The following is a 14,699-nucleotide window of genomic DNA, read 5'->3' on the forward strand; positions in this document are numbered from 1 at the left end:
CTAAGGAGAACAATCACAGTTTCTCTAGTCTCTCCACATAACTGAAGTCCCTCATCCCTGATACCATTCTAATAAATCTCTTCTTCACTCTCTCCAAGGCCTTGACAGCCTTGGTTGCTTCTGTGTGTTGCCCAAGTGAGTTGAACCTATCCCCGACTGTTTGAGGCAAGTTCTCCAGATCACGTTCCACTGTCATGGGTATCAGTTGTATGGAGGCAAGTGACTGCTCAACATAGTCTTCCCAATGCAGGTTACATCAAGGTCTATGGCTTGTTGGACCGCCACCCTGCACTTGCTTGCCCCTAATCATCACCCACCTCTTCTGCTCCTTAATTACTATTAGGACTTCAGCTTTAAGGAAACAGTTCCCGTTCCATTACAAATTTAATATGGCTTGATTACTCAGTCATGTGACAAGATTGCCTCATTTTGATGGTTATTAATAAGCCAGGTAATATTTCACCACTTAGGTAACTCAATTATTAATTACACTATCCGTACTGTTGTCAAAGCCTTAACATATTACGTGCATTATTCATGCAATTCCTATTGCTTTTAAATAATATTGTATCCGAGTCTTTCTGGCGAGGCTGGGGAGGAGTCTCGGAGACAGAAGGCGCTTTTCCCTTCCTTTCTTTTTCTCTTTTTTCCTTCCTGTCAGTGAGATGACGGAATCCCCAGTCTGTTTCCTCCTGTTTAATCCTGTTGCCTTGGACACCGTGGCAGTTTTCCCAACTCCAAGGGAGTTTTCTGCACCAACAATCCCCCAGCGTCTGAGAGCACAGGGCTGTTTGTGATTGTTTTAGCAAGGCTCCAGATGTTGCTGCTGCTGCTGCTGCATATACAAGGTGGACGGGCAAAATCCAGAGATAAAGGCATCAGGGGTTCTGGCCAGTTTGCTTTTGGTCGCTACCAAAAAAATGTTGGCTGCTTCTGAGCGATTTTATTCTTCCATCTTGTACATTAGTGCTGATTTCTTCAACAGGAATGCACAGAAGAGTTATTTTTGGCATTGAACCCCTTCCCCAATAAAGCAACACAAATAACACACTTTTATTGACATTTTTTATAAATAAAATTGCAACCAGTCATTAATGCTATTTTTAAACAGTTTATGTCTGAAAAATCACATAGTAAACTTTACTTTGGAAACTCTCCAGTGCTTTTGCAAATGGATATGTGGCACAAATTGAAAAATGCACCATTTATGCTAAATATTGTTTGTTATTTGTGTATTGTTGCATTCACAGTATTTATGCTACGCATATTTTTCTAAAACTGACACTGCGATGAGATTGAACAGAAAGATGATTGCACAATGAAATTAATACTATACCAACACAGTCTGATGTTAATCATAACCTTAATGTGAAAATACAGCTTTCGGAGGCAGCAGCAGTTAGCAATATAAGTGTAATTCTTCAAGATGTAACTTGAGTGAGAGGCCCTGGGGCAACCAGCTAGTAAGCAGTCATGCAGTATTTTCTCTATTGTGTACAATGAGCACTATTAGAAATAGTCTTAATTGTTAAGATGTGTGTGTGAGTGTTTGTATGTGAATGCATCAGTGTGCAAATATGTGTGTTGTGTGTGTGTGTGTGTACATATATATGTGTGTGTGTTTGTGTCCATAATATCGCTCAACTCCGTCCCGCCTCACCTCATCTGCTGCTGAAACCCTCATCCATGCTTTTGTTACCTCTAGACTCGACTATTCCAACGCTCTCCTGGCTGGGCTTCCCATCTTCCACCCTCCATAAACTTAAGGGCCTAAAAATTCGTTTGCTTTGTGCCTCTCGTTAGCACCCTAACAGGGCGCTAATGGGGCACAAAGCAACTAGCGCCCGGGCGTAGCACCGCCAACTCCTCCCGCAAAATTCAGCGGGAAGTTAGCGGCGGCAGTAACCGTTAGCCCCCTGCGGCGCTGCACTGCCGGCAATGACGTCATCGCCGTGCGCAGCGCCCCGGCCACGATCTTTGGTAGCGCCCCGACTTACCGCTGGACACTATGTCCGACGGGGTCAGCGGGGCCTACCTGCGGCCGGGGCGGCGCTACTTAAAGGGAGGGTGCCGGGCGGCCATTTTTGTTGCTGGCCGCCTGCCAGCACCTGTCCCCCCTGCCGTCCCCGGCCTCCTGACCCGCCCCCCTCGCGGAGTGCCGACTGCGTTGCGTGAGCCCGGCACTTCTCTTGATCACTTTGCCGGCACTCCGATACCTGGTGGCCCAGCTGGGCCCTGGGTCGCGCTGCGCAAGGCCCCTCCCCTTGAAGAAGGGGAGGAAGGCCTGCATTACCGCGGCACGTAGCGCTGCGATATTCACTCGTAACGCCCCAAGAGGGAGGCGGGGCGCTTCCAGTAACACCCCGCTTCCGTCTTTGGGGTGCTACCAATGAATTTTGGCTGCGGGGATGCTAATTTTTTCGGGGTGCTAAAAGTAGCACCCCGGCGAAGTTAGCACCCCAAAAAGGGTTGATACTCAATTTTTCCCCAAGCTCACCAAAAGTCTGCTGCCTGTATCCTAACTCGCACCAAGTCCCGTTCACCCATCACCCCTGTGCTCGCTGACTTACATTGGCTTCCGGTTAAGCAACACCTCGATTCTAAAATTTGTATCCTTGTTTTCAAATCCCTCAATGACCTCGTCCCTTCCTACCTTGGTAACTTCCTTCAGCCTTACAACCATCCGAGATCTCTGAGCTCCTCCAATTCTGGCCTCTTGGGCATCTCCGATTTTCACCGCTCCACCATTGGCGGCTGTGCCTTCAGCAGCCGGGGCCCTAAGCTCTGGAATTCCCTCCCTAAACCTTTTCTTCTCTCTACCTCTCTCTCCTCCTTTAAGATGCTCTTTGATCAAGCTTTTGGTCACCTGTCCTAATATCTCCTTATGTGGCTCAGTGTAAAATTTTGTTTGATAATCGCTCCTGTGTAGCACCTTGGGACATTTTAGTATGCTAAAGATGCTGTATAAATACAAGTAGTTGTGCGTGTATGTATGAGTATGCATGTGCATATGTATGAGTGTGCATGTGTGTACATGTGTATATTTGTGTGTGTGTGTGTGTGTGTGTGCACGTATATGTAAAAGATAGGCAGAACAACCAAAGCTCATTTATATATTGTAGCTACCAGTCTGCGAGCAGTAGCTACAGTATAGATCACAGCTAGACAGTACATGTTTTATACTGCCCTGCTCTAATTTGAATTCTAGTGGCCAGGAGAGAGCTCTGCTTATCCTCATGCACCGAGCTCAGCTCCCAGGCATTAACAATTACATGTATGGAGAGCGCAGGCAAACAGAGGAAAATGGATGGGCATTCACAACAGATACTACAGCCATGGACTGGAGTTATACTCTACCTGAAATCAAGCCTAAGAAGGGGATCTCACATCGCTTCCCTTTAGTGCATCTGGAATCAGGACAGAGCCTAACTCCAGGATTTTAGTAGCATTTTCCTGTTTTCAGAACCTAAACTGCTTGACATTGACACAAAACTGGGAATATAGGTGCAGCCTTATCTTTCATCTTTTCTGTGCAACACTCACTACTCCTACTGTTCCTTAATGCTTTTATTTCCCAGTGTGTCCTCTTTGCTGAGTTTTGGCTCTATATTCCCAGCATTGCATTTTTCACTTTTAAATTCTTTTTAAACTATTCACTCAGTTCTCTTTGTGTGTATTTTAACTCCGAGTAATTGTTTCTCTTCTCTATCCTTCTGCTTTCTTTTCTCGAGCCAGTTCTGTGTTATCTTTGTGTTCCTCGACTTGAAAATGGAAAATTGGAAAGCCTTTCTCACCTGTTTTTGTGAATGGGAATTTTTGCAGGTAGAGAAGGGCACCATGTGGGTTTGTGAAGGCGAATCCTCTCATTGCTTTTTTTAAGTGAGTGAAATTTGAGCTAATCAGCGTGCTTCATATTATATGGACTCTCTGAACACTTTCCAATGCCCTACAGTCAAGTTGGATATTTGACAGGCCCAAAACTTTCAACAGTATCCATTTTATGCTTCGCTATTTTTGTTCTGCTCTCTGTTCCTAAAATGCACCCAAAGCTGTTACCCAAAGACTATAAGGTCCGGCACAAATGCTGAATAAACTGAACTCAACGTGACTGGTTTGCAAAATTCAGCAACCAATTGACTTTGTAACGGATCCGCTTCAGTCTCGAGTCTTGTCTTGGATGGCCTGATCTATGTAGGGTCGCCAACTCTGATTGGACATATTCCTGGAGGTTTCATCACATGACCTCCTGCCTCCAACCGCCCCGCCCCCACACTCCCACCATTGGTCGCCTAAAACGCCCATCCTCGCGGTTTAGCACCTCCCCCCCCCCACCAATTGGAAGGCAAACAGATTGGACGATTCTTGACTGTGTCAAACCGCCTTTTTTTTCCAATCTCCAATACTTTTATTAACTAATAAATGAAAGTGCTCAAAGAAAACAAAAGAAATACACTTCTATTTTAAGGCCCCTATGATTTCTCTCCTGGGCCACTCACAGCAGTGTCCTGGAGATTAACCTTTAATTCCTGGAGACTCCAGGCCAATCCTGGAGGGTTGGCAACTCCAGACGTATGGCATTTTCCTAATTGCCTGTGCGATGGGTGATGAAATGCCCCTTGCTGGGGAGCTCAGGGGCGACATTGCTGCTCATCACAAAATACTGTTCACTGCACCTTTAAGACCTGATTGTGTGATGCCAGAGCTACACCCACCTATGGCAAGGTGTTGGTAGCAAGGAAGGCTGTCCTCACTGAATTAATGAGGCCAGCCTCTACCTCTCATTTGAACAGGTTCCCACTGCATGAAAAACAGGGGCAAGGAAACCTTGCGTTCAGGCCACTTTCCCCCCCCCCCCCCGGGAGTGTGGGATTGGACCCTACACTCCTGACAGTTTCATTTGGAGGGTAATCGCTGGTTGGGCCGAATGTCCTGTTTCCAATAATGTAACTTCTATGTATTTATTTCAATGATGGGAACCTGTGGAAGGAATTGGGGGCAGAGAGAGTTTTGGGTGTGCTGCCACTGCCTATATTGTTATTCCGACTCACTCTGTCTCTCACAGTCAGTAGCACAGAGGCATACATTGTACAACAGTAACATGGCAGACAGTATTTTGACATCTTGCCTCTCTCCGAAGACATTCCTTCCTAAAACCCGTGGAACTCATCTCCCTTTGCTCTTCCCACAGGGCCTTCCCAAGATGAAGTAGCAACCAGCAAGTGAGCAGCTCGCAGTAGGTTACATCACCTGGCATGAGCACCATCACAGATCTTAGAATCCCAGGGCATTTAGATAGTGAGTTTGAGAGGGTGCACCAGGTGAATCAATCCTCAAAAGTGCGGAAGAGCAATTGGAGGTTGGCAGTTCAACAGGAGCAACGCTGCCACCCACAGGCAAAGGCTCCTGTGCTCCAGGGGCAAGGGATCGGTAACCTATTAGGGGCACCTTCAGAAAGGAGGCGATCAATGAGCAGAAGGCCTTCATGATATCTTCTCGGGCTGTGCCTGAAGACCCTGCAAGGGTTGCTGGTGACCGTGGAGGAGTGCACCTCCGACCTCTCAGCAGAGAGGCATGAAAGGTTTACACAGCTGCAGTGCTCGGTGAAGCGTGCAGCAACATCACAGCAATGTGCCCGAGGTCCCCAGAGGACAGAGGGGCTAAGCCCAGAGACAGTGTCTCTTACAAACGCTGTGACTGGAGCTATGGAGACCGTTGCTTCCAACTTACAGGAGTCTGCCCATACCAGGTTGACACAGAATTACACAGAATTTTACAACACTGAAATTCTGATTGTGATGCTGTACATCAGTCAAAGCAAATCTGAATCACAGTTTTACATAGAATTTACAGCATAGAAACAGGCCATTCAGCCCAACTGGTCCATGCAGCTGTTTACACTCCACACGAGTCTCCTCCTACCCTATGTCATCTCACCCTATCAAGATAACCTTCTATTCCTTTCTCCCTCATTTATTTATCTAGCTTCCTTTTAAATGCATCTGTGCTGTTCGCCTTAACTATTCCTTGTGTTCGCAAGTTCCACATTCTAACCACTCTTTGGGTAAAGACCTTTCTCCTGAATTCCCTATTGGATTTATTAGTGACTGTTGTGTATTTATGGCCCCTAGTTCTGATCTTCTCCACAAGTAGAAACATCTTCTCTATGTCCATCCTACCAAACTCTTTCATAATCTTAAAGACCTCAATCAGGTCACCTCTCAGTCTTCTCTTTTCTAGAGAAAACACCCCCAGCCTGTTCCGATTTCCTGATAGTTATAACCTCTCAACGGTGAATAATTTTTGCACCTTCTCCAGATTTAAAAGGCTGAGGGATCTACTCGATAGTGGGATTCAGTGATACCCTAGGGTCTGTTCTCGGAGAGAAGATATTTCCACTTGTGGGGGAGACCAGAACTAGGGGCCATAAATGAAAGACAGTCATTAATAAATCCAACAGGGATTTCGGGAGAAACTTCTTCACTCAGAGTGGTGAGAATGTGGAACTCACTGCTACAGGGAGTACAGGAAACTCTTTCTTATCCGGCACCGGCGTGGTGCCGGTTGATCAAGAAGTCCGGATTACAGAGAGGTATACTTACCAAGGTACGAGAGCCCTGTACACGGCCACAGGTGCAGGAATCCCTGTTGCACGGCCACAGGTGCAGGAACCCCGGTTACACGGCCACTTATAGTAAAACTTACCTGAACCTACTCCTGAATTTTGCCGGTTAAGAGAGATTTCCAGATTGGAAACAGGTTAAGAAACAAAGGCTGGCTCTAGATGAAGTGCAGAATGAGAGACAGCTGCCATATGGGGGAGAAGAAAAAAAGACACAGTCAAAAAGTGTGGATAAAAAATATGATGGGGGCCGAGGTTATGGTGCCGGTTAAAAGAGTTTCCTGTAGTTGAGGCGACTAGCACAGATGCATTTAAGGGGAAGCTAGATAAGTACATGCGGGAGAAAGGAATGGAAGGATATGCTGATATGGTTAGATGAAGTAGGGTGGGAGGAGGCTCGTCATCCAGGGGTGCCCAGCAACTGGGGCATGGCAGGAGAAAGGACAGATGTGTCAACTTCCTTTCAAGCGAACTGCATGTCTGGAAAACCCATCAGTGCCAGTTCGCAGGCAGGCGCTGGTAGCCACTGCATTCACATATGTAGATCCAACTAGAACAGGGCTATCTCATGACACAATACCACCTCCATTTCTGCACAACTGCAGCCTGTCACCAGACTTGCCCCTCCCACTCAGGAAGCAGTTGGACACAACACCGAGTTTCCTCGATTAAACTTGGATGTGGTTAAGGAATTGGCTGAAAGAGAGGAAGTCGGCGTTGGAGGAACAATGTTGGGCTGGGGAAATGTACAGAACAGACTGCCCGAGGGGTTGCGGCCGAAGCCCTTTTCTGTTTCTGCTCTTCGAAAGGAGCCGGCGCAGACTCGATGGGCCGAATGGCCTCCTTCTGTGCTGTACTATTCTGTGATTCTAAATGATCTAGATTCAGAAACGTAAAGTAATTTGATCAAATATGATAGGGGCTGAGGATATGATCTGAAAGATAAGGTTCGATTAGTCACTTTACAGCCTTCCGGACTCAACATCGAGTTCAACAATTTCAGACCATAACCTCGGCCCCCGTCATATTTTTTATCCACACTCTTTATCTGTCTTTTTTTCTTCTCCCCCACATGGCAGCTGTCTCTTATTCTGCCAGCACCATTTACACTTCATCTAGAGCCATCTTTTGTTTCTTAACCTGTTCCATTACCATCTCCTTTTGCCTTGAATGTCTCTTAATCTCTTCCCCCTTCTATCCTATCACAGACCTTCCCTTTTCTTTCATCTCCTCCCCACTTTCCCAGCCCTTACACATGCTTAAAAATCTGTTCCATTTCCTGCTTTTTTTTCCAGTTCTGACGAAAGGTCATCGACCCGAAACGTTAACTCTGTTTCTCTCTTCACAGATGCTGCCTGACCTGCTGAGTTTCTCCAGCATTTTCTGTTTTTATTACCCACAGGACTCTGCTCTTTCCTGACACTGGGGAGCTACTGGTGTAAGTGCATATAATTGCAGCAAAGGGCATGTGCATTTGATCCCGCCTGACATAAGCTCAGAACAGCTGCTTATTATTCTGGGCGGGTAGGAGTGCTTAAAGAGAGGCAGTTTAGTTGAAAACTGGTCTTTTTATTTTAAAGTTGCATTTTGGAAATGTAAGGAGATAGGTGTTCATATATTTTCCTTATATTTGAAAGTAACTGTTTAAAACATTTTTTTTAAACTTGGCATTAAATGCCCCTTTCCTTGTTCTAACTTACAGCGTCAAATAGGTTACGTGCAAGAAAACGTGCACACCATTAATTCTCCTAAGATGCCCATTGCACCCATTTCTTCAGTTGTAAACCCGCTACTCTGAAGAATGACAGTCAACAGCGCCGCCTAGTGTCAAAATACCGCATGTACTTGCCCATTGAAGTTAACTGATGGGCAGGTTTTCTTTTTCATTGCCAGAAGGATTCAATCTTTTCCTTTTAAACCCTTCCCAGCATCACAAAACACGAGCTCCTGCCCTTTAAAGATGTTACATCTAGACGAAAAATTACCCCAGCATTTTCAGTTAAATTTAAACATTTTTTCCACAGGGAATGCCAGTCAGACTGCGTATTGTGTGGTGTTATGTGTAATATAAAATGTGCAAATAATGCACGCTGTAAAGTTGCGGTAGGAAGTGTTTTGTGTGTATGTTTCGGGAGGGGGAGGCAACAAAGAAGCAAAATGAAATGTGCTACACAAACTTTATAAAGTTAGTAAATTGCCCGTTAAAAAAGGCACCTTAAAGGAGCAGGGAAAAAATCGTTTTTCAAAGTGCTATCTCATTTTTTTTTAAAGTACTTACAAGTATCTTGTTTGGTTTTTTTTTCTCCCTTTTGGTTGAGGATTGTCAATCCCAACCATGACCTCCCAGGGTTAGCACCTCTGCAGCAGGAATCAAACTTGTCCAAAGTGGCTGCTTCTATGGTTTTCAATGCAGTTAGTTGCCTGGGATATACAGTGAAACATCCCATTAGCAACTGGAAACAATTTAATGTGGCACCGATGTCGGGAAGCAATTCTTCACACAAGAATGATCAATACTTGGAATGGTCTCTCCGATAGGATAGGGTAGTGCAGGTAAAAAATCTGCAATTATTCAAGAGGCGGCTGGATGTAGTGATGGAGGGGCCACAGGCTTCTATGAAAGGATGAGCTGGAGAAATGGTCCAAATGGCTTTCCTTATACATACCGATCTTCATGATGTCACAGAGATGCCTAGTATTTCTGAAATTGTGTTCGCAGTTGTTAATTACAAGAAAACAAACATTTTTTTTATTAGGAGGAATGCCACTTTCCCCCTCTACTCCCAGGCTTCTTATTGTTGTATTGTAGCACGGCATCTCGGGGACTAATAACAGCAACTTGTATTTATATAGCGCCTTTAACATAGTAAAACGTCCCAAGGCGCTTCACAGGAGTGTTAGCAAACAAAATTTGACACTGAGCCACACAAGGAGATATTAGGAGAGTAGAGGTAGATTTTAAGGATTGTCTTATAGGAGGAACAAGATCTGGAGAGGCGGAGAGGTTTAGAATCATAGAAATTTAAAGCACAGAAAGAGGCCATTCGGGCCATCTTGTCTGTGCCGGCAAAGAGCTAACCAGCCTAATCTCACTTTCCAGCACTTGGTCCGTAGCCCTGTAGGTTACGGCACTTCAAGCGCATATCCAAGTTCTTTTGAAATGTGATGAGGGTTTCTGCCTCTACCACCCTTTCAGGCAGTGAGTTCCAGACCCCCACCACCCTCTGGGTGAAAAAAATTCTCCTCAAATCCCCTCTAAACCTCCTACCAATTACTTTCAATCTGTGCCCCCTGATTATCGACCCCTCTGCAAAGGGAAATAGGTCCTTCCTATCCACTCTATCTAGGCCCCTCATAATAGTATACACCACAAATACGTCTCCCCTCAGCCTCCTCTGTTCCAAAGAAAACAACCCCAGCCTATCCAATCTTTCTTCACAGCTAAAATTCCCCAGCCCAGGCAACATCCTTGTAAATCTCCTCTGTACCCGCTCTAGTGCAATCACATCCTCCCTGTAATGTGGTGACCAGAACTGTACGCAGTACTCTAGCTGCGGCCTAACTAGTGTTTTATACAGTTCAAGCATAACCTCCCTGCTCTTGTATTCTATGCCTCAGCTAATAAAGGCAAGTATCCCGTATGCCTTCTTAACCACTTTATCTACCTGTCCTGCTACCTTCAGGGATCTGTGGACCTGCACTCCAAGGTCCCGCTGATCCTCTGCACTTCTCAGTGTCCTACCATTTATTGTATATTCCCTTGCTGTTAGCCCTCCCCAAATACAAAACCTCACACTTCTCCGGATTGAATTCCATTTGCCACTGTTCTGCCTACCTGACCAGTCCATTGATATCTTCCTGCAGTCTGCAGCTTTCTTCTTCATTATCAACCACGTGGCCAATTTTTGTATCACCTGCAAACCTCTTAATCATACTTCCTACATTCAAGTCCAAATCATTGATATATACCACAAAAAGCAAAGGACCCAGTACTGAGTCCTGCAGAACCCCACCAGAAACAACCTTCCAGTCACAAAAACACCCTTCGACCAATTTGCCTCTGAGCCAATTTCAGATCCAACTTGCCACTTTGCCTTGGATTCCCATGGGCTTTTACTTTCATGACCAGTCTGCCATGCGGGACCTTATTGAAAGCCTTGCTAAAATCCATATAGACTACATCAAATGCACTACCCTCATCGACCCTCCTTGTTACCTCCTCAAAAAATTCAATCAAGTCAGTCAGACACGACCTTCCCTTAACAAATCCATGCTGACTGTTCCTGATTAATCCATGTCTTTCTAAATGAAGATTTATCCTGCCCCTCAGAATTTTTTCTAACAATTTTCCCACCACCGAGTTTAGGCTGACTGGCCTGTAATTACTCGATCTATCCCTTTCTCCCTTTTTAAACAATAGTACCACATTAGCAGTCCTCTGGCACCACACCTGTAGCCAGAGAGGATTGGAAAATGATGGTCAGACAGAGCCTCTGCTATTTCCTCCCTTGCTTCTCTTAACAGTCTGGGATACATTTCATCCGGGCCTGGGGATTTATCCACTTTCAAAGATGCTAAACCCATCATAGAAACATAGAAGATAGAAGCAGGAATAGGCCATTCGGCCCCTCGAGCCTGCTCCGCCATTCAATGAGATCATGGCTGATCATCCAAACTCAGTACCCTGTCCCTGCTTTCTCCCCATATCCCTTGATCCCTTTAGCCTTAAGAAATATATCTAACTCCTTCTTGAATATATTTAATGAATTGGCCTCAACTGCCTTCTGTGGTAGAGAATTCCACAGGTTCACCACTCTCTGGGTGAAGAAATTCCTCCTCATCTCTGTCCTAAATGGCTTACCCCTTATCTTTAGAATGTGACCCTTGGTTCTGGACTCCCCCGCCATCGGGAACATCCTTCCTGCATCTAGTCTGTCTAGTCCTGTTAGAATTTTATAAGCTTTAATGAGATCCCCTCTCATGCTTCTAAACTCCAGCAAGCATAAGCCCAATCAACCCAATCTCTCCTCATACGTCATTCCTGCCATCCCAGGTATCAGTCTGGTGAATCTTCGCTGCACTCCCTCCATGGCAAGAACATCCTTCCTCAGATAAGGCGACCAAAACTGCACACAATTCTCAAGGTGTGGTCTCACCAAGGCCCTGCACAACTGCAGCAAGACATCCTTGTTCCTGTACTTGAATCCTCTCGCTACGAAGGCCAACATACCATTTGCCTTCTTAACTGCCTGCTGCACTTGCATGCTTACCCTCAGCGACTGGTGCACAAGGACTCCCAGGTCTCGTTGCACTTCCCCTTCTCCCAATCTATTGCCGTTCAGATAATAATCTGCCTTCCTGTTTTTGCCACCAAAGTGGATAACCTCGCATTTATCCACATTATACTGCATCTGCCATACATCTGCCCAATCACCCAACCTGTCCAAATCATACTGGAGTTTCTCGGCATCCTCCTCACAGCACACACGCCCACCCAGCTTTGTGTTGTCTGCAAACTTGGAGATATTACATCTAGTTCCCTCGTCTAGATCATTAATATATATTGTGAATAGCTGGGGTCCTAGCACCGATCCCTGCGGTACCCCACTAGTCACTGCCTGCCACTCGGAAAAAGAGCCGTTTATTCCAACTCGTTGCTTCCTGTCTGCCAGCCAGTTCTCTATCCAAGTCAGTACCTTGCCCCCAATCCCATGTGCTTTAACTTTACACGCTAATCTCTTATGCAGGACTTTATCGAAAGCCTTCTGAAAGTCCAAATACACCACATCCACTGGTTCTCCCTTATCTATTCTACCAGTTACATCCTCAAAAAATTCCAGTAGATTAGTCAAGCATGATTTACCTTTTGTAAATCCATGTTGACTTTATCCGATCCTGTCACTGTTTCCCAAGTGCTCTGCTATTACACCTTTTATAATGGACTCTAGCATTTTCCCCACTACCGATGTCAGGCTTACCGGTCTATAATTCCCCGTTTTCTCTCTACCACCTTTTTTGAATAGTGGGGTAACATTAGCTACCCTCCAATCCATGGGAACTGATCCAGAATCTATAGAATTTTGGGATACGTCCTCTTTCGCTATGCGTATTTCATCTAATATTTCACACTCCTCCTCCCTGATCGCAATGTCTGCATCGTCCCTCGCTTTTGTGAAAAAAGATGCAAAGTATTCATTAAGAACCATACCCATATCGTCCGGCTCCACACACAGGTTACCTTTATGGTCCCCAATAGGCCCTGCTCTTACTTTAGTTATCCTCTTGCTCTTAATGTATTTATAAAACATTTTTGGATTTTACTTGCCAATTACTTTTTCATGCCCTCGCTTTGCTTTCCTAATTTCCTTTTTAATTTCACCCCTGCACTTTCTATACTCCTCTAGGGTTTCTGCAGTATTAAACCCTCGTGGGGTTATGGGATTATGGGGATAGGGTTTGGGTGGGATGGCTGTCGGTGTAGGGACCAGGTGCTAGGGTTTGGATGATCAGCCATGATCTCGTTGAATGGCGGAGCAGGCTCGAGGGGCCGAATGGCCTACTCCTGCTCCTATCTTCTATGTATCTGTCATAAGCTTCCCTTTTTTTCTTTATGCTTCCCTGTGACATCCAGGGAGCTCGAGATTTGTTTGTCCCACCGTTATCTTTAAGGCTCTGAACCCTCACTATCTCCTCCTTGAATGCATCCCACTGCTCTGACACGAATTTACCTTCAAGTTTCTGTCTCCAGTCCACTTTGGCTAAATCACATCTCAGCTTAGTGAAATTAGCTTTTCCCCAGGGAGGCAATTCCAGAGCCACAAATTGTTTTTTGGGATTTCCCAAATTCTTAATCTCAGTCATGCTATCTAGGAGAGTTACAGAACAGAGCCAGCTATTGAAAGGAGGAAAAAATATATATTCAGGAGTTGCCACAGCATATTCTCGGGCACTTTCCACGCAGCCAGTCTTTCCTTCCTCATGCGATCTTTAGGGTTTTAAAACCAAGCTTGGCCTCGTAACTTAGTAATTTACCTCGTCTTCTCTCCAACCGTCTCCAACCTTGGCGATAGCCATGGGTTTCCAATTAAAAATCAACAGCTGCATTAGAAGCAGCCTGGGGCAAGTTGCCCCTCCGTGGCCCTGATGAATTATGCAGGATGTGAATAGCTGTAAAAGTGATTTAAATAAAATCAGTTTTGCTGGATGGAGGGGTGAGATTAAGACTAGTTTCTTGGCATTCGCTGAAGGCGAGCGATAATGTGGCATTGAAGTGAAATGGACAACCTTAGATAGTCGCCTTGGCATCTGAAACTTCGACCATCCACAAAGCAGCAAGCACAGTGCACTTAATTCATTACATAGCAACACAGATTATTTCTGATTGATTAGAGATATCCGAGTAGAAATAACAAGAAACACCATCAATTTATTTATTTGAAACCAAATAACTATTTTCGGATAGTAGGGTTAAGAGAAGTGAGAAAAATGTCCTCAAAGTAACATTAATAAATAAAAGACTTACATTTCTATAGCGCCTTTCACGACATCAGGACGTCCCAAAGAGTTTTACAGCCAATCAAGTACTTTTTGAAGTGTAGTCACTGTTGTAATGTAGGGAAACCAAATATTCCTTCATATCTCTTTCACACCTAGCTGATGTATGTCAATATTCCAGTAATAATTAGACACTTGGCACTAATGCGCCACTCTCTGCCAAAGCAGCTGTCGGTCTGCTTCAGTAGCATGACTATTCCAATACCTTAAGGATGGTGGGAACTGCATGTTGTCATCAGTTCTATGCAAGTACCGAATCAGTGAATCATTTTAATTGAACCTCAATTAACTTTCTGTTTTCACCTTTTGTATCAACTCAATCATTTTAGCAGTAAAATAATCTTTTTTGTTACTGAACGGTGGGAGGTAGAATCCATTCTTAACTCCTTCGTGTCCTTCATCTCAAGTTGCACAGCTGTGGGGAGACAGCAGGCATGAACGGAGATCTCCAAGTACCACCCGAGATGGGAAATTTAGAAGGAGGGAGCCGTCCTCGGGCCACTCTTACATAACCTCAGAGCAGGAC

This window comes from Somniosus microcephalus, chromosome 7, assembly GCF_052327205.1.
Source record: "Somniosus microcephalus isolate GS21.2 chromosome 7, FLI_Smic_1.0, whole genome shotgun sequence".
NCBI lineage: Eukaryota > Metazoa > Chordata > Chondrichthyes > Squaliformes > Somniosidae > Somniosus > Somniosus microcephalus.